We start from the raw sequence: 22069 nt of genomic DNA on the forward strand, positions 1-22069 counted from the left end.
TTTCCAATATACCATTTGATATAGTACTTAATCCAGCTTTCTTAAGCATCTTAGCTATGAAAGTTAGTAATGTGCATGAAAATGGCAAATACTATATTCTGTTCTTTGATAAACATATCTGTGGATGATGGTATGTATTATGAGGCACACAAACAACTAATCCATGGCTAACAGGATTTAGTTTATCTAGGACGATCATCTGTAGCTGAAAGCCACACATCTCTTTTTATGCTGAAAGATATTCAAAGACCTTTGAAAAGTGGTATAGTATATTGACTTACTGCAGCCATCTAGAAGCACTCATTGTTCACATCATAAGTGAACTTCAGAATATTGGAGTAAAAGTAGCTTTCACCACATGTCATCAGAACTATCAACAAAAGAATTGTATGAACAAAATTTGTCAAAGCACAGTACATTTCATTTTCTTGTATTTAATCAGTCTATTGTTACTATTTTCAATACGTCACATATGCACAAACACAACAAATACTCTGATGTATAATGAAATGTAATTTTGAACATGATAAGGAAGCAAAATTTGAGTACATTTGTACACTTTTCTTTTCGGGTAAAAAACACAGTTCCTATATCTACCTAAAATAAAATCACAACACTAACTGTCTTGATTCCTATGTCAAAATGAATGTACAAGTTTCTGCTACACAAGTGTGCCATACAGTTGCAGCAGCAATTGACACACATGCATCTAGACAGATATGAACACCTCTGGCTATACGCAGCTAAGTGCACAGAAGAGACAGTCAGAAAATTTGCTGCACATAGGAATTTAGTATACCATACCGAAGGAAATAGGCAACTGCCAAAACAGATTTTAAAACAGTGAGAAACAAGGCCTAAAATATTTGGTTTTTGGCAGATTACATGAGAGTGTTATTTTCCTGTGGTTGAAGTACTTGAAGGCTTTGAGTCAGGAAACTCTAGTAAATGTAGTTTTTTTTTGTATATGGTAACATGGTATTGCTAGTACAGATCCAACTTGTTTTCAGTTTATACAAGCTGTTTCAAATCAGTTGGTTTTGCCTTTCAAAACTATCCATTAAAATGATGATTATACTCCGGTGGACAACATGTGTCACTTTTTGGGAAGTAATGGCAATGCTAATAAGGAACATTTAAATTAAAGTGAACGGTATTATGGTAATGAAACTGATGTGTTGCAGTGAATTTTAATTCTTACTCAGATGACGTAAATGGGTCTGTAGAAGCAACTAATCCTTAGCTTATGTTGCATGTTACATACTGAAAAACAGGTGTACTAGACATATGTGGAATGTTTAAAACCTGTTTCTCCTCATCTATTATGACTGATAATGATTTATTTACATCATTTAAACAAATAGTGAAATATCCTCATTTGCAATATTCAAGCACAGCTACAATACATATGCAGCTGTGGGTTCATTTATATGCAAGCAAGCTCAATTCATGCTCAGAGACATGAGCCATACTTTTTAATGCACTGCCAGTATATAACAAGTGGTTGGGGGAAGAAACAGATTTTAGAGAAGCAGAGTTGAAAGAAAAAAGTCTTCTTGAGACTTGTTTCTACCATTTAAGTAAATATGCTGTCTCACAGAAGTAACCAGTCCTCATGAAATTGCTGACAATATTTTAAGCTGATAGTGGGTGTACTGTTTATGCCGTATGTACTTTCGCAAAAGAATGTTCCTACTATTGGCTTTCTGTTTCTCATGCAGCTATAAATACAACTCAATGATGGAAACATTATACAACAAAAATTGCAAATGTAATGGCAGCAGCAGTGTTGGCACGATTTCATATGTTAATTTTCAGAATTGTACAGAACAAAGTTTTCATGTTACACTAGTGTTATTGTTTATAGTTATACCATAGTACTCATCCATAGTGTAAGGTGACTGTAGGTTCCAGACGTGTGTGGCATTATTTACTGTTTCATTTATAAATTAAGTACCAAGCGAGGTGGTGCATTGTGTTTGCATTCAGGTAGTCTGTGGTTGAATCCTCATCTAGCGATCCTAACTCACGATATCGTAGTGTTCCTGTGTCTCTAAGGTGAGTGCAGAGGGATTCCATTCAAAAGCCCATTGTGAAGTTCTTCTTCTGCCCCCCCCCCCCCACTTAAAGTAATCGTATATATTGTTTGTTTAATGGTCAAAGAAAAAAGTAAATGCATAAAATGTAACAAATGTATCAAAAAAGAACTTGTGTATCATTTTATCATTTACCAGGCATGGGTATACGCAAAATGACTCCACAGGCAATGCCTCCCTCCCAATTGGTGATAAATTATCATGCAGTACAGTTTTTTTTTTGAGTCTGTATCAGTAATGAAATTTTTGGGCTACATATATTGTATGTAATTCCTTCCACCCCCAAGTTATTCTGCAGCAGAGAATGATATTTTCTTAAATTTAATTTGCTTGAGAAGTGGCTGTACAGAAGGAGAACTTCAGGTGACTGAACTTATTCATAAATATCAATTACTAGAAACAGTATTATGAAAAGAATAGATTGCTACTCACCCCATAAAGAAGACGTCGAGCGGCAGACCGGTTCAACGAAAAGACTGCTATACACTTTCCAGAATGAGATTTTCACTCTGCAGCGGAGTGTGCGCTGATATGAAACTTCCTGGCAGATTAAAACTGTGTGCCCGACCGAGACTCGAACTCGGGACCTTTGCCTTTCGCGGGCAAGTGCTCTACCAACTGAGCTACCGAAGCACGACTCACGTCCGGTACTCACAGCTTTATCTTTTGGTCAAAAGGCTTTCTTGTAAAGTAGAAAAACACACACATATTCCCACAAGAACAACTCTCTCTCTCTCCCCCCCTCCCCTTGCTTTCACACATGAGCACTGTCTCTGGCTGCTGTGGCTAGCCTGCTTTTCGGTCTGGGCCATACAGTTCTTTTATTTCTGGTGTTTTGCGTTGAACAGAGATAGATCATCATATACATCATCTGCAGTTCAGTTTACAATGAGAACCTGACATATGATTCAATAGGAAACAAAGTAAGATGGCAAAACTATGATTGTGAGATATGTGATTAAAGAGGGTGGGGGCCACATTATGTACTAGTCTGGTGTTGCAGCTTTTAATGGTATGGAAATAGCATATTTGGTAAGGAATGTTGTGATTTTCTTTACTTGTGTCAGTAGCACACTCATAACAAATGGAGACAACTTGCAAAGCAGATGGGAAGATAATTTATTTTCTGATGTTTCATAACTCTTACTCAGAGTACTAAGTGCTAGGTCATCGGTGTACAGAAAGAACTGTCACATAGATTCGATCATATGTAAAGCAAGTGGCAGACTTCAGTTCACTGCAAGAATACCAGGGAAATGCAATCACTTTACACAGGCGATTGATTATAAATCTCTCATGTGGCTCATTATAGAATACTGCTCAAATGTGTGGGAGCCATAGCAAATAGGACTAACAGGGGATATTGACAATGTACAGGGAATGGTAGCATGAATTGTTACAGGTTTGTTTGACATGTGGGAGAGTGCCAGTTCCATTTCTTCAGGATCTCTGTGACAGACACTTCATAGACACAAACTACCCTGAAAAAACCTATTTATAGAGTTGCAAGAACCAAGTTCAAACAGTGAATCTAGGTATACGAGGTGCGACAATAAAGTAATGAGACAGATCTTTGCAAGTTGTGGCAACCCTGCAGGCTTGCGTAGGCACAATATCTTTGACTTTGGTCTATAAGCTGCTTCTAGTACAAGCGGCACATCAATGCAACTGCTCAGTCGTGAGTTGTGCTGTAATAAGTTAACATATGATTGTGTCTCTCGTCACGGAAATGGAACCGCAACAGTATGCCATTTCTTTTTGCGTTAAATTGGGTGAAAATGTGATGACAACTTACAGTAAGCTTCAGAAGGCTTTTGGAAAGGAGGTTATGTCAAGAGCTCAAGTTTTTCGTTGGAATAAAATGTTTAGTGAAGGCAGAACGAATGTTGAAGATGAAGACCACAGTGGACGACCACCAACCTCACGAACAGATGTCAGCATGGCCAGGGTGCGTGAACTCATACAATCTGATCGGAGATCATCCGTGAAAATGATTGCAGAAGAACTGAAAATCAATCAAGAAATGGTTTGTCTAATAATAATTGATGATCTTAGTATGAGAAAGATTTGTGCAAAAATGGCCCCAAAAATCTCACATCACAACACGGAAAAATGTGGCAGCCGATCTCTTAGAGCAAATGGAAATCAATCCAGAATTGTTGAGCCTTGTTATCACTGGTGATGAAAGTTGGTTTTTTCAGTACGATCCAGAGACAAAATGGCAAAGTTCGCAATGGTGCTCAAAGGGATCACCCAGACCAAAAAAGCTTGCATGTCAAAGTCAAAAGTGAAATGTATGACTGTGTGCTTATTTGATTCCAACGGAATTGTTCATAAAGAGTGAAAGAGTGGGTGCATCCTGGACAAACATTTAACCAATATTACTACAAAGAAATTTTAGAAAGACTTCGTAAAAGAGGTCTTCGTGTCCATGCCAACATTGTTCATAATTGGATTCTGCATCACGATAATGCGCCATCCCATACTGCTCTTTCAGTACAGCAATTTTTAATCTCAAAACAAATTTCAGTACTACCACAGCCACCTTACTCACTAGATATCGCTCCGTGCAACCTTTTTCTATTTCCAAGAGTCAAAACGGCGATCAAGGGACACCATTTTCAAACAACACAAGATGTCCAAAAAGCTGTGATGAGGGTCTTGGAGGATATTACAGAAGATGAGTTCCAGAAATGTTACCATCAATGGCAGAAGCGCTGGAAAAAGTGCGTGCCATCAGAAGGGAACTACTTTGAAGGAGACAACACTAAACTTGACTAAAACGGTAAGGAACATTTTTTTTCACATCAGTCTCATTACTTTATTGTCGCACCTCGTATACTAAAACTACGAGCTACTTAGATAAGGATAACAAGGAAAAGGTTAGATTAATCTACAGTGCACACAAAGACATTTAAGCAGCCATTCTTCTTGTGCTTCACACCTGAATGGAATGGGAACAAATCCTAATAACTGATACAATGGTGAGTATCTTCTACCACACACTTCACAGAAGTTCGCAGATTGCCCTGTGGCAGGCTATTCATTAGCCTTCTCGAGAGATTGCACTGAGTTGACACAGAAAAACCAGTTCTGTAAAAGGATGGCAAAAAGTTTTGTGAGTCTGAAGTATCTAGTTTATGTTTATGTAGCAGAATTTGATGACGCACAGTATCTCGGGCACACTAAACGCCCACTAATTCCACACCTATTATCTTACAGGACTTGAAATAACCTATTTATTGTGACAGCTCTATTATTTGCATTACGCATTTCTTGCCTGAGCTAAAACCAGTCTGTTAAAAGATTAGAAATAGCCCAATAAGAGCTCTAAGATGTGGTCAGGAGCACTCCTTTGACGATGTTACACTGATAATATAAAAAGCAGATTAGTCAAAGTTTCTTCAGACTATACGGTACCTTGCCAGGTTGAAGAATGGCTACTACTGTAATCTTTCTCCCTATTTTTGGAATGGTAAAGCATTTGAAACAGGTGCTGAAAAGTTCCAGTATCATACTTTTTCTGACTTTTCCAAGCCATTTGATCTTTTCTGTATGTGTCACTTCAACGTGATGCTTTTCCATTCTTAAACATTGTGCTGACATTTCTCAGCTCCTTCCTGACAAATGGCTGTAGCAGATCTCTGGTTCCTTGCCTGTTATATATTTGGAGGTCATGTGATATGTTATGGGTATTTCATTACTAACTGTTTGTCGAGTTACTTATGTATATCACCCTTACATTATGTATACCAAGTTTGTTTGAAACTGCTCAAGAGTTGTGCTTTACATTTCATGACTCCCTATTGTCAACCACACCCCTGGGGTTAAATGTCGACTATAGATAACCAATTACTCTAACAACATAAAAAGCTGTGGATTTGAAACTTAATATTGGTAGTTTTCAATTATTTTTAAATGGCATACTCCTTTTACACCTCCACTCCACTTCCAAGGGTGTCTTACCCTAACAATACAGTTTCTCAGATAGAAATACATAGACAAAGTTTGGCTGAAATTGATCCAAGTGTTCCAATTATACTTCTCACCCCATAAATGCCACAGTAATTGTCTCCTGGTACTAAGTATTACATGTAACATTACTGGCTGAAATTGCTGCAGGTGTTTCAGAGCTACACTGTAATATATATATATATATATATATATATATACATTCATTTATATATTTAAAAAATGCTGTGACTTACCAAGCAAGAAAGCGCTGGTAGATAGACACAATAAAAAAACACACAAATTTCAAGCTTTCGCAACCCACAGTTGCTTCATCAGGAAAGAGGGAAGGAGAGGGAAATTGTCTTTCGTCTTTCCCTCTTTCCTGATGAAGCAACCGTGGGTTGCGAAAGTTTGAAATTTGTGTGTGTGTTTTTTATTGTGTCTATTTACCAGCGCTTTCTCGCTTGGTAAGTCACAGCATTTTTTAAATATATTTTTCCTGTGTGGAATGTTTCTTTCTATTATATACATTCATTTATATGTATACAAGCAATTTGTAGGCAATCTGATTAGGTGTCATAAAAATTATAGGTCATGGGTGGTTTCAGCAGAACAATAATGTTCCCATACAAAAACTCTAAAAATGACAATAATGTTTCTTCTGAAGAGGAAGAAATTACAGCAATACGATGAAAAGAAGCTGGCTCCAGCACCTGCTGGAAAAAATGTTGAATCCTACAAGCATTAATAGATAATAGCTAAATCATACTGTCCACTACATCTCTTATTAATCTTAATAAAAAAAATTTAAGGAAAACTTTTGTGTAGGTGACTCAAAACTCCCACAATTCTTACTGATGTAAACCTCAAACAATATGTACACAGAAAGGAAAAAACAATAAAAGATTACAGAAATTAAATATTTAGGAGACCTCTATAACTGTCTGAACAGATTTCTATAGAGTCAGAAGAACCAACTTAGAGTTGTCACAGAAAACATTTTCTGAGAACTACTGAAAAGATGCATGCATGGCTCAATACGCGCCCAGTCTTTTGGGATGTTGTGCTTTTGCCAGTGTAAGAAAAGCTTGGAGCTGCAAGAGAAGCTAGAGGCTGCACTGCTTATGCAGACTATTTACTGCTGGTTTCAACATGAGATTCAAGACCTAAACAACATGCTAAGTATGTTGCAAGATCATTGTACAAAAAACTCACACACACATGATAGTTTACATACTGCTTAAAGAGAAGCTCTCATGAAAAATAAATATTTCAGTAACAAATTATGAGCAACTAAAAAGACTTACCTGTGGTTGTTGTTATATGAGGAAGAAAGTGTTTCCTCCAATATTCACCACAAACCTTGAAGGTCATTACATAATGATCAAATTAGCAAATGTAGGCTAGAAAAGGTGTGGACTTCTAGCACACAGGCTACACCATAATTATGAGAAATCAAACCTTTGAATGGGCCTATGAGGAATACTCAGATAATGCAATTGTGTAGCACACTGACATCTCGTGGAAATCGGGTTTTCTGCCGGATATGAGCGTCTTCCAAACACGATATTTCGACGTCGTTACTTGACGTCTTCATCAGGTGTGACCTGAGACTGGCTGCTGGCAAACCCGATTTCCACGAGATGTCATCAAATCACCGGGAAGGTCTAAGAAATTATGTGTAGCACACTGTTCACAAATGGCAGAATCTGAGTTTTAATTTTAGACTGAAACAGAGTTATAAATGTCATAAACGCTTAAGTTCATGCCTGTCTGTAGCAATTGATCTTGTCTCATGCAGCAGAAGACAAAACACTTGCTAGAAAATTATGCCAAAATCCACAATGTCAGCAAGGAGGTGGATTTAATTTTATGTTTGGGACTTATTTGTGTTTGCCTAGAGGGCAATTCTGATGTTATAGCACTTATTTACACGAGACAAACCAAACTAGTTTTTTTATTATTTATTTATTTTTATTTTATATATATAGAAATTCACGTGGTTGACTTCCATAGTTCTGCTGGCAGAATAAAATTATTAATACTCATGATGTGGCAACCCATTCTTTGGCAGTTCTTTGATAGCCTCAGAGTACAGATGAACACTTGACTGCATGGAGTCCAAATGGACTTACTGAACATCCATTCAAACAATGGAAAATCCACAATGGAATGTAAAAATGTAATGAGAAGTGTAGTTGCTACTCACCATATAGTGGAGATGCTGAGTCACAGAAAGGCACGACAAAAAGACTATCATAAAGTTAGCTCTCAGTCCCCTCCATTAAAGCCTCACCCATGGCCGTCACATCTATAGTGATGAACGGTCCCTCTGAAAATACACCAAGGATCTCACTGAGACCTTTACATATTGTAATTACCCCCCCCCCCCCAAACCTTGTACACAAACAGATCTTCCAGTCACCCAATACCTTCAAAAGTCCCACCATCCAGCCACAGAGGAGTATTCCCTCATAACTCAGTACCACCCAGGACTGCAGCAACTGAATTACATTCCCCACCAGGCTTTCGACTACCTCTCGTCATGGCCTGAAATGAGGAATGTCCTACCCACGGTCCTTCCCACCCCCCCCCACAGTGGTATTCCACTGCCCACCGAACTTGCACAATATCCTCGTCTGTCCCTACAAAACCCCTGCTCCCAACCACTTGACTCTTGGCTCATATTCCTGTAATAGACCTAGGTCCAAGATCTGTCCCATAAATCCTCCCACCATCACCTACTTCAGTCCAGTCATGAACTTCGCCTTTCCCATCAAAGGCAGGGCTACCTGTGAAACCAGTCATGTGATCTATAAGCTAAGCTGCAACCTCTCTGCTGCATTCAATGTGGGCATGACAACCAACAAGCTGTCTCTCCGCATGAATGGCCACCGACAAACTGTGGCCAAAAAACAACTGGACTGCCATGTTGCTGAGCACACCGCCCAACAAGATGTCCCTCATTTCAATGACTGCTTCACAGCCTGTGCCGTCTGGATCCTTCCAACAACCACGAGGTTTTCTGAATTGCACAGGTGGGAACTCTTTCTGTAATATATCCTGCGATCCCTTAACCCTCCTGGCATGAACCTTCGGTAGGCATTGTCCTTACCCATCTGGCCCCTTCCCTGTTCCCATTCCAGCACTACACAGCCATCTATTCTAACAATGCACCCAGTATTTTTACTTCTCTCCTTTTTTGCTAACCCCCCGCCCCCATCTAACCTCTGGAATGCACTGCACTTAGCTGCCCTACACTCTATCTCACCCCTACTGTGCTACGCCTCCCCCTCCCCACCCCAACTTCCTCCTTACCCCTAACGCTTGCCTCCAGCTGCCACAGACTGTGGTTTTGTTTGTTTGTGTGTGTGTGTGTGTGTGTGTGTGTGTGTGTGTGTGTGTGTGTGATGTCTATTCTTGACAAAGGCCCTGTTGGCCAAAAGCCAACTTTCCAACAGTCTTTTTGTAGTGTGTTTCTGTGACTCAGTGTCTCCACTATGTGATGAGTAGCAACTGTTCTTCTCATTGTACTGAACATCTATTCCATGGCTTTAAATTCTATAATTCTCCAATACCTAGCAAATCAAGAAATGGTCCCTGAAACACATGTCTGTGTCAGATTAGAGGAGCGTAGAGGGAAGTCAGTTACTGAAGATACTTTTCTCCATCACCAGATACCAATTCTAACAAATTTACAGAAGTTTTATTTAGTATGGTTGGATTTTATCTGCAATGTATGAGAGTGGATTGAGAAATCCATGAATAAGAGTGGACTGAAAGGTCCAGCAAGCTTCTATATCACATTGTGAAATTTACTTCAACATAATTCTTGGAATGCTTTCATTTAAACTTGCAAACACATTTCACACATAGTTACTTATTGGTAGTTATATGAAGTGTGATCAAAAAGTAACGGGAATTTTTGTTTTCCTTAAGGAATCTTTATTTGTTCATAATATCAACTTTGTCCCCTTCAAAATAGTCCCCCTCAGATATCAGGTATAAAACGCTTGTGCCAGCGCTTCTTCCAATCTCGGAATCATTTCTGGAACCCACTTTTCATTATGGTGTTCAGTACTCCTTTAGTGATTCTGTATTTACCTCATCAATGGCGGCAAAATGATGTTGTTTCATGGTTCTCATCATCCTCAGGAATAGAGAGAAGTTGCAGGGACCCACATCTGGTGAATACAGTGGCTGAGAAATCAAATGTTTTGTTTTTCTGTCAAAAAATCACAAACAAGCATTGAGGTGTGAAGGAGCATTATCATGATGCTATTTCCATGAGTGGTTTTGCCACAATTCTGGTCATTTTCTTCAGATCGCTTCATACAAATGGCACATACCTTCCAAGTAGTATTCCTTATTGACCGTATGACCACCATGAAGGAACTCATGATGCACTAACTCATAGTAGTTGAAGAAAACGGTGAGAAGGACCGTCCATATGTGATCAAACTTGTTGAATTTTTGTCCGTCTTGGCTTTTCCAGCAATTTCCGCTGGGACAACCGTGCCTTCGTTTCAACATCACACCCATGTACCCATGTTTTGGCATCTGGTATAACCTTCTATAGTAGTTCTGGATCCTTGTTGGCTTAATTCAGCAGTTCCTGAGCAATGTCTACGTGACACCTTTTTTGGTCGAAATTCAGCAATTTCAGAGCAAACTTTGTGCTACTTGTTTGAAGCACAAAACATTAAAAAAAATTTCTTGTGGTGAGCAACCTCTCCAATGGCGATCTGGCGATTTTCCAGAATCATTTTCTTTTTGTCTTCCACATTGTCATCATTAATTGATGTGCTAAGGCATCCAGCATGGTCAACGCCTTTAGCGTCTTGTCAACCCTCTTTGAAATGTTTATACCACTTGTAAACTTGTCTTTCTCACAGCAGATTCACCAAAACTGACAGTCAACCTTCTGATTGCGGTGCTGCGCTTCATTCCATTTTCCAAGCAAAATTTAATGCAAATTCTTCACTGAGCACTCGAAAACATTTATAACCTTTTCGACTGTCAACAATAAACTAAATATTTAAAATGCTTAAAATTGGATTTATAAAGTCCTTAAAATTAAAAAATTCCCGTTACTTCTTGAGCACATCTCTTAAATACTGGAGTCATTTATTCAGCAGAAAATGATGGTGTAGTGATCTTTATTTGAAAATGTTGACCACAGGCACAGGTACAGGTACAAACTAAACAGAAGGTTGGATTCTACAGCACCACGCAAGATGTTGATCATTTGATCACTGACATACACAATTATAAGTGCACTATATATTTTACATTACTGTCATGAAACCGAGTTTCCTTTAAAGAATTGGTTGATCAAATTCATGCCATTGTGACAGAAGCCTATCAAATTACATTCTGTGAAACTGTTAAATTGTTAGGGATCTCTCGTGAGCAGATGCATAATATTACAAATGAAATTCGGAATATGAAGAAAATGTGCACAGTGGGTCGTATATTTGTTGATTGCACACTAACAATTCTCGAAAATTGATGTTTCAAAGTGTTTAGGAAAGTTGTAGTTTAACCCACGGGACTGCTGGCATACTTATGTGACTACACACTAGAGACATAACAGCAATCAAGCAATAGAATGGCGAAAGTGAAATTCACTGAAAATAGTAAAAACAATTTTATATGTAGGATAAGTTATGGGTTTTAGTTTGCATAGCAAGCTGAAACAGAAATGACCATAAACAGAGGGCAGAATGTCCTTGCTCAAACATCAGCGAATGATGGCAAAACTGCAAAAGCTGGGCTTTAATAGTTTTCCACTGTTCCTATTCCCCCGATTTGGCACCAGGTGACATTTTCTGTTTCTTAATCTAAAGAAATTACTTGGGAAGAAGAATTTTTTGTTGAATGAACTGCCGTCTGTGTCACGTCTGCTGTGCAGCGAGCTACGTTAATTTAAGTATTAACTGTATTTTTCTTACTTGTCACTTCTTCTTCCTTGTGTTTTTGCTTTTAGGAAGCTTTAATTGTCGAGTTCTAGTAATAGTATTTCATAGATTTCGTGTTTGTTTTGAATACAGTCAGAGAGAGTCCCTTTAGTCAGCCATAGTGCCAGTACTGCTAGTGTTTGTTTTTAATACAGTACAGAGACAAGTAGTGCTATTTACATTGTTTTCTACAAGAAGTGTCTAGTAACCACAGTTTAGTCAACTATCAGCCGCCTTTAGTGAATTAGCAGTCTAGTTAAAAGTTGATTAACTCTCTACAGTAAATTGATTTCTTAGGATGGATAGGATGTGTGACTGCTGTGTACGGACGCAGGAGGAGCTGGCCACTGTTCGCGAACAGCTGAACGTGTTGATGGCCGCGGTCAGTCGTCTTCAGGCTGCTGCCTCGGTTTGTAGCGGCAGAGGGGAGTCTGGTGTGTCGCATGGTGCACCCCAGGTGTTACATGCTTCACCCACTGTCCCTGCTGTCAAGAAATCTTCGCGGATACCGGGCGTGGTTGGGCCACCCTCTCCTCAAGGGGAGTGGCGGGTTCAGCGGCGTTCGCGGCGCATGAGGCGGAGGGTCAATGTGGAGGCTGGCCGTGTGGCATCGCCTGCTCTGCCTGTGATTGGACATGTGGCTGCTCCTTCAGCAAGGACCAAGCAGGCACACGGGGGGAGGGGTTTATTAGTGATTGGGAGCTCCAACGTTAGGCGGGTGATGGAGCCCCTTAGGGAAATAGCGGAAAGGTCGGGGAAGAAGGCCAGCGTTCACTCTGTCTGCTTGCCGGGGGGTCTCATCCGAAATGTGGAGGCGCTGCCGGCGGCAATAGAGAGCACTGGGTGCACCCGACTGCAAATTGTTGCTCATGTCGGCACCAATGACTCCTGCTGTCTGGGTTCAGAGGTCATCCTCAGTTCATACGGGCGGTTAGTCGAGTTGGTGAAGGCGTAAAGCCTTGCTCGCGAGGTGGAATCTGAGCTAACTATTTGTAGTATCGTTCCAGAACCGATCGCGGTCCTCTGGTTTGGAGCCGAGTGGAAGGCTTAAACCAGAGGCTCAGACGATTCTGCGGAGACCTGGGGGTGCAAATTTCTCGACCTCCGCTATCGGGTGGAGAAATGTAGGGTCCCCCTGAATAGGTCAGGCGTGCACTACACGCAGGAAGCGGCTACAAGTGTAGCGAAGTACGTGTGGAGTGCACATGTGGGTTTTTTAGGTTAGAGAATTCCCCCCCTAGGCCCAACAAGATGTCTCCTGAGACGCGGCAAGGTAGGAGTAGGCAAAATGCAACAGGGAAAAACAATATTAATCTGCTAATAGTAAACTGCAGGAGCATCTGTAGAAAGGTCCCAGAACTGCTCTCAGTAATAAACGGTCACAATGCCCACGTACTACTTGGGACAGAAAGTTGGCTGAAACCAGATGTAAACAGTAATGAAATCCTAAACTCAGATTGGAATGTATACCGCAGAGACAGGCTGGACAGTGAAGGGGGAGGCGTGTTTATAGTGATAAGAAGTGCAATAGTATCGAAGGAAATTGACAGAGATCCGAAATGTGAAATAATTTGGGTGAAGGTCACGGTTAAAGCAGGCTCAGACATGGTAATTGGATGTCTCTATAGGCCCCCTGGCTCAGCAGCTGTTGTGGCTGAGCACCTGAAGGATAATTTGGAAAATATTTCGCGTAGATTTCCCCACCATGTTATAGTTCTGGGTGGAGATTTTAATTTGCCGGATATAGACTGGGAGACTCAAACGTTCATAACGGGTGGCAGGGACAAAGAATCCAGTGAAATTTTTTTAAGTGCTTTATCTGAAAACTATTTTGAGCAGTTAAACAGAGAACCGACTCGTGGCGATAACATATTAGACCTTCTGGTGACAAACAGACCCGAACTATTTGAAACAGTTAACGCAAAACAGGGAATCAGTGATCATAAAGCGGTTACTGCATCGATGATTTCAGCCGTAATTAGAAATATTAAAAAAGGTAGGAAGATTTTTCTGTTTAGCAAAAGTGACAAAAAGCAGATTTCAGAGTACTTGATGGCTCAAAACAAAAGTTTTTTCTCACGTACAGATAGTGTTGAGGATCAGTGGACAAAGTACAAAACCGTTGTACAATATGCGTTAAATGAGTATGTGCCAAGCAAGATCGTAAGAGATGGGAAAGAACCACCGTGGTACAACAACCGAGTTACAAAACTGCTGCGGAAGCAAAGGGAACTTGACAACAAACATAAACATAGCCAAAGCCTTGCAGACAAACAAAAATTACGCGAAGCGAAATGTAGTGTGAGGAGGGCTATGCGAGAGGCGTTCAATGAATTCGAAAGTAAAGTTCTATGTACTGACTTGGCAGAAAATCCTAAGAAATTTTGGTCTTATGTCAAAGCGGTAGGTGGATCAAAACAAAATGTCCAGACACTCTGTGACCAAAATGGTACTGAAACAGAGGATGACAGACTAAAGGCCGAAATACTAAATGTCTTTTTCCAAAGCTGTTTCACAGAGGAAGACTGCACTGTAGTTCCTTCTCTAGATTGTCGCACAGGTGACAAAATGGTAGATATCGAAATAGACGACAGAGGGATAAAGAAAAAATTAAAATTGCTCAAAAGAGGAAAGGCCGCTGGACCTGATAGGATACCAGTTTGATTTTACACAGAGTACACGAAGGAACTTGCCCCCTTCTTGCAGCGGTGTACCGTAGGTCTCTAAAAGAGCGTAGCGTTCCAAAGGATTGGAAAAGGGCACAGGTCATCCCCATTTTCAAGAAGGGATGTTGAACAGATGTGCAGAACTATAGACCTATATCTCTAACGTCTATCAGTTGTAGAATTTTGGAACACGTATTATGTCCGATTATAATGACTTTTTTGGAGACTAGAAATCTACTCTGTAGGAATCAGCATGGGTCTAGAAAAAGACGATCGTGTGAAACCCAGCTCGCGCTATTAGTCCACGAGACTCAGAGGGCCATAGACACGGGTTCTCAGGTAGATGCCGTGTTTCTTGACTTCCGCAAGGCATTCGATACAGTTCCCCACAGTCGTTTAATGAACAAAGTAAGAGCATATGGACTATCAGGCCAATTGTGTGATTGGATTGAAGAGTTCCTAGATAACAGAAGGCAGCATGTCATTCTCAATGGAGAGAAGTCTTCCGAAGTAAGAGTGATTTCAGGTGTTCCGCAGGGGAGTGTCGTAGGACCGTTGCTATTCACAATATACATAAATGATCTTGCGGATGACATCGCAAGTTCACTGAGGCTTTTTGCGGATGATGCTGTGGTATATCGAGAGGTTGTAACAATGGAAAATTGTACTGAAATGCAGGAGGATCTGCAGCGAATTGACACATGATGCAGGGAATGGCAATTGAATCTCAATGTAAATAAGTGTAATGTGGTGCGAATACATAGAAAGAAAGATCCCTTATCATTTAGCTACAATATAGCAGGTCAGCAACTGAAAGCAGTTAATTCCATAAATTATCTGGGAGTACGCATTAGGAGTGATTTAAAATGGAATGATCATATAAAGTTGATCGTCGGTAAAGCAGATGCCAGACTGAGATTCATTGGAATAATCCTAAGGAAATGCAATCCGAAAACAAAGGAAGTAGGTTACAGTACACTTGTTCGCCCACTGCTTGAATACTGCTCAGCAGTGTGGGATCCGTACCAGATAGGGTTGATAGAAGAGATAGAGAAGATCCAACGGAGAGCTGCGCGCTTCGTTACAGGATCATTTAGTAATCACGAAAGCATTACGGAGATGATAGATAAACTCCAGTGGAAGACTCTGCAGGAGAGACGCTCAGTAGCTCGGTATGGGCTTTTGTTGAAGTTTCGAGAACATACCTTCACCGAGGAGTCAAGCAGTATATTGCTCCCTCCTACGTATATCTCGCGAAGAAACCATGAGAATAAAATCAGAGAGATTAGAGCCCACACAGAGGCATACCGACAATCCTTCTTACCACGAACAATACGAGACTGGAATAGAAGGGAGAACCGATAGAGGTACTCAAGGTACCCTCCGCCACACAACGTCAGGTGGCTTGCGGAGTATGGATGTAGATGTAGATGTAGATTATCTATGTTCTAAACAAGTACTGCATAGCACTGCAAATAAATTTCTTTTCTGAAGGATACAAATGAAACAAAAACTTCCCAGAAACAAATTAATAGTATGCTTTGGAGATTACACTGAGAAATAAATTTTTGTTACTGCATACAAAATAAAAAAAAGTTATTTAACTCAAACAATGGAAAATCCAGAAAATCCAGGATGGAATGTGACAATATTATGAAAAGGAAAGTAGCTACTCACTATACAGCGGAGATGCTGAGTTACAAATAAGCACAACGAAAAGACTGTCACAATATAAGCTTTCAACCAATAACACACACACACACACACACACACACACACACACACACACGTGTGTGTGTGTGTGTGTGTGTGTGTGTGTGTGTGTGTGTGTGTGTGTCGTCTATTTTTGACAAATGCTTTGTTGGCTGTAAACTCATATTGTGACAGTCTTTTTGTTGTGCCTAACTGCGACTCAGCATCTCCACTGTATGGTGACTAGGAACTTTCCTTTTCATAATAAAATTATTTAACTTTTTTCAACACACACTTCAGACATGCACCACATGGGTGGGCAGCCAGCTATACTATATGAAGATTCTGAATGGAACACTGCCTCTAAGCTATCTTATATTCCTGTGATTCTCATCATCCAGATTAGTCCTCTAATTGTATCTGTTCTGAGGGCTTACTGAAAATCCCCCCCCCCCCCTTTCACATGCGCGCTCGCACACACACACACTCACACACACGCATTTTGCTTGATGTTAATCTTTATCCATCAGGTAGTTACGTCTGCCTCAGTTTCATGCCTTGGACTGTGTGGAAGACAGATTTATCTCTTTCCAAACCTCACACATTACCTACAACTTATGACAAAACTGCATCAAATTTCCTGCACCTTTAGTCTCGTCCAAATACACTGTTCTGCTGTAGAACTTGCATAGCATATGTCCAAGATCAACAATTCTAACTCCACCATTATGAAAATACAATTAACCAGGCAGAGGATGATCAGCGAGACCATGCAGTACAACCTGTATGCCGATCTGCATAGCATTCTGTGTTAACACTATACCGTCCGGCGACATCACAGCGGTGTCATGTTTTTTGTTTTTGTAAGTACTTCTGCCCTTTCATAGTGGCAGACGAACGAGAGGGTACAATTATTTATGATGAATATGCGGACGTCTTGTCTGACGTTCCAGATGACTTGGTCGATTGAGAGGAAGGCACTGGATATCAAAAAAATGAAAGTGAAGCAGAATCGACGGAAGATAGTGAAATACGTCCAAGAAGAATTCGGTGAATGCTACAGTTGCCAACTGATTCGGATGAATCAGATGAAGAAGATAGTACACAGTGATCAGACTTTGATTTACCGAGGACCAATAATAAATTTGAAGGATCTCCAGGTCCAAACATATTTCCCAAAGATACACAGAGTGTCAAAGATATCGTAGAATTATATATTGGGAACGATCTACTTGAATATATTAGCAACGAAACTAACAAGTACTGCAGTCAAAATTGCAATAGAAGGAAACTGGATTTAAAAAACGAAACGCCAAATTTGTTGGCGTTATGGGGCCTGAACTTAGAAAATGGTTTCAGCTTGCTATCCTTATGGGAATTGTAAAACAAGCACGGATCGATGATTATTGGTTAACAAGTCCATTGATAGATACATCGATATTTCGCAAAACTATGTCCCGCAACCGCTTCAGACAAATATTATCATTTTTGCATTTTACCGACAACAATAAACCGGATAGTGCCAACCGGCTTTACAAAGTGCAATTTTTAAGTGATTATTTTTTCAAAAAGTTTAAAGCAACTTTTAATCTAAGTCAAAACAGCTCAACTGATGTAGGAATGATAACGTGGCATGGACGGTTAAATTTTAAAGTTTACAGTCCGTCAAAAATTACGAAATATGGCATACTCTTTCGGATGGTGTGCGATTCAAGTATGGGATACAGTTCCTCATTCAAGATGTATTCCAGCACTGGACAGCCTTTAGCAAAAACAGTGATGGAACTACTGACACCTTCTTATGGAAAGTGGCATCACCTCTGCATGGATAATTATTATAACAGAGCAGAACGTGCAAGAAGCTACTTGAAAATAAAATTCCAGTTTGTGGAACGATACGGCAAAATAGAGGATTTGCGGAAAAATTAAAGCATGTAAAAATCAATGTGTTTGAAGCTTGTCGTCAACAGAAAGGTGAAGTACTCACACAGGTGTGGAGAATTTCAAAAACTAAAATGATATGAATGATCTCTACATTACGTAATGCCACTTTGACTGACACTCACAGAGCGAGGAAAAAAAAAAAAAATATACACAATAAAAAAACCTGAAAGTGTATTACACTGCAACAAATACATGACTGGAGTGGATCGGGCAGACCAATATTTGAGTTATTACCCTATGTACAGAAAAACGATAAAATGGTCAAAAAAGATTTGCATGTACCTCTATCATTGCGCATTATTTAATATGTCAATATTTCAATACAGAACACAAGAGTCTCAGATTTCACAATTTTTTACTGAAAGTGTCTGATTCATGGATAAAAGACCGTGTACCTGCTTCTGAGCAAAACTTGGAGGTTGCAACTACGAGTATGTCTCATCATGTTCTGGTTGACAGACTTTCCGGTCACATAAACCAACACCAACCAAAACTTATTTCCAAAACGAATCAATTAAAACAAAGAAACTGCCATGTACGTTCCAAAAACAAAAAAAGAACAACAACCAAACTTGATGTGTAAGTCTAGTGGAGTTTCATTACACCTTGGAGACTGTTTTGCTGCATACCATATGAAAGAGAAAATACTAAGTACCAAAGGCAATGCAAATAAACGAAACAAACCAATTTTGTATATATTTATGTATGTATATCTTCGACATTTCAAGAAAGTAGGGGAAGAGGGTTGAGAACTTATGAGAACTAACAATGAAATTAGCAAAACTTAACAATTTATAATCTCCCGATAAAGTCAAGAACGGCCAGCAACAAGCCAAGCAATCCGAATTTGCGCTGCTGGCGCCAAGCAAATACATTTGTACGAGACATGCGGACGGCAAAGTGTTAATATGACTATGTCCAAACTCTCAGAAAAAATGTATGTCAATTAACTGTTTGCAGAAGAAATGGTAAGAGTTACAATTGTGAAACAGAAGCACACTTGACAAAAAAATAATCCCCCCCCCCCCCTCTACCTGTAAACATCATGTTAATACTGTGCAACAATATCTCAGTCCTTGACAACGGCCTCAATTTGACCAGGAAGAGTGTCCAAAATTTTCTTCTGGTAAGCAAAATGCAACTGAAGTCACTCATAGATGATTAGGTCTCACAGAGCTACCAGATTGTGAGGATGTTGATTGCTATGTCTCGCCTGCTATTCCAAATAATCACAGAAATTTTCTATAGGATCAAGTTTGAATAGTCTAGACGGCAAATTGAGGTGCAATACAGTGTCTGAGGGGTAAGTCCAAATACGAAAGTGCCTTGCATTCTGTCATGTCTAAAATCTTATTGCAACTCATTCCATACAACCAACTGCCACATACAGATCTGGGGAGGTTCACCTGAACACCTGGTATGCGTTCTGCACCATCCACAGTGCTTTAAAGCAACCACTGTGCCCCCTCAGGAGTGGTAACTAATATTTTGTCCAGTGACTTAGTTTCACAAAGGTACTTAACTTAGCACTGAGCTCGTTAGAACCATCCTTCTACTGCATCTGCTTCTAAACAAACTTCTGATGTGGGACTTGCTCCTCCAATGGTAGTTCCTGTCGTTTACTATTTACTGTCTCTCTCTCTCTCTCTCTCTCTCTCTCTTGGCTTCACTATCTCTGCCACTTTCTCTCTATTTTCTTAAATTATCTATTACATATTTATTGTCACCATTTTCTCCCATCTGCCCTCCCCCTCTGTATTTTTTTTTTTTTTTTTTGTATACATTTGAATACACTGACTGCTTTAGTTCTTTTGGTTTTCACCATTGACATATTAAATGTGACACATAAATAAATAATAAATCAAGTGCCAAAAAACTGATTTAGAGATTATCAACAAAATGTATATAGCACTTACACAAAAGCATTATAAAAGCTAGGGATCACAACCCGAACCCAAAAACTATACGTGTTTTTTTTCTAGCTTAGTAGGTTTAAGAACAAAATGATACAAAATTTGAAGAAAATTATACGTTCTATATACAATGGGCTTAAACATACATAACAATGGAAGTACCATCGTGCCCATTTTCACTCACTTCACAAGGTTCTCATAAAACCACTTATTCTCATCTTTCACAAATTGAATCATTTTAGCTAAATCCCTACTCTTTTTTTCAGACAACTTATATTCATAATATAGTGCTCCCAGGTGCATGTATTGAAGATCAGAAGGCTTCACAATTCTCTTCAAGGCGTAATGTTTTTTGAACTCTTTCAATCGCATTAGGAGATGACCAAACTTGCAGTATGCCTAGCCATTCAGCAGTCAGTTTGGTCCACTGTGCCTTTTAAACTACACATTGGTGAAATTCATAACAATCACTATTAACGATGTGCACAGCTTCAATCATGAGGCAAGCTAAATCTTTTGGAACCTCACACACAGTTAGCCTCTTTTGTTTCTCAATATGAGTAAAATCATGATCGCAAGACATAAAAGCGCGTCCTTCCACAAAAAAACTTGTGTTCTGTTTTGGTAAAGTAACCCTTTCTTGTTACATAAGCCCAGAGAAAAATCATTATCCTGTTTTTATTCTGCCCACAGCAGTTGTTACTCCACATTACCAGTTTCTTTTACAAGTAAAGTTTTGATGTAAAGGCTTTATGCCCCGAGAAACAATTCCATTCCCATTCCTATCATATACGGCTCATACCAGAGAATTTGGAGCTGCCGTAAATAGTACATTGCACTGTACCTTAACTAAGGAAGAGATATCACTTTTTGTAAATACATTGCTGCTGTACATACTTCCAAGACAGGACCTTGACCCTCGATTGTGTCAATTTTCATGGAATCCATAGCTTTCTTTGCTTTTGGGATGGAGTTATAGATGCAGTTTATTGTCTTTATTATTGGGATTATACATCAATGGCTTCAAGATTACATTTAAATCGTGTGCGCATGACAAACGATGAAATTTTAATTTGGGAAATCTGTCTTTAAAGACTTTAGCATAGGAATAGTCCATGATTTTAGTGTCGTCACATTGCTTTTGAAATTCCTTGAATAAACGAAAAACAATTAGGTCTTCACTTACATATTCTTTGTCGGGTGATGCTTTCTCTCGAATAGCAGGGTTATTGCCTTGGTATGGCATTAATATGGACAACAACCAGCTTTTAATCTTCTTCTGCATAATTCCAGTGGTTTTTTCCTTATTTCCTTGCTTTACTTCACAGACGGATCTCACCACTCTGCTTCAGTTGGGTTTATGTCTGAACTCTTCTTTTGGTCAAACCAGGAACCTCACAATGTGTCCCTTTACATTCTCTTATTACATATCCATCACCATTAGGCAATGTGTAGCATATAGTTATACAGTTATTTCTTTGTTTTTTAGATTTTATCTGTTATTCAGCTCCTTACTCAGAACACAGCTGAGCAGTTTCATTACTATCATTTATTTCTGATCTTCACCTCATCACTTTGCAAACACATACATCAGACATTGCATAGGTATTTTGCTTCACTATATCTTTTACTGAGTAGAAATTTTTAAAAAAACTTAAGTTTCTGGTCTTATGAAAGCTGTCTGCATTTAAATTGACATTTACAGAAAACCTGAAAGAGCGAAACAGTATATACAATAACATTTTTAAATCACCATACCTAGGACTTTGCCAGTGAGTAAATAATTCCATGAAAGTTGTTGACTATAACCTCATAATCAGAACAATAATTTTTGCCAATATAAA

Source organism: Schistocerca nitens, chromosome 1 (assembly GCF_023898315.1).
Source record: "Schistocerca nitens isolate TAMUIC-IGC-003100 chromosome 1, iqSchNite1.1, whole genome shotgun sequence".
Taxonomy (NCBI): Eukaryota; Metazoa; Arthropoda; class Insecta; order Orthoptera; family Acrididae; genus Schistocerca; species Schistocerca nitens.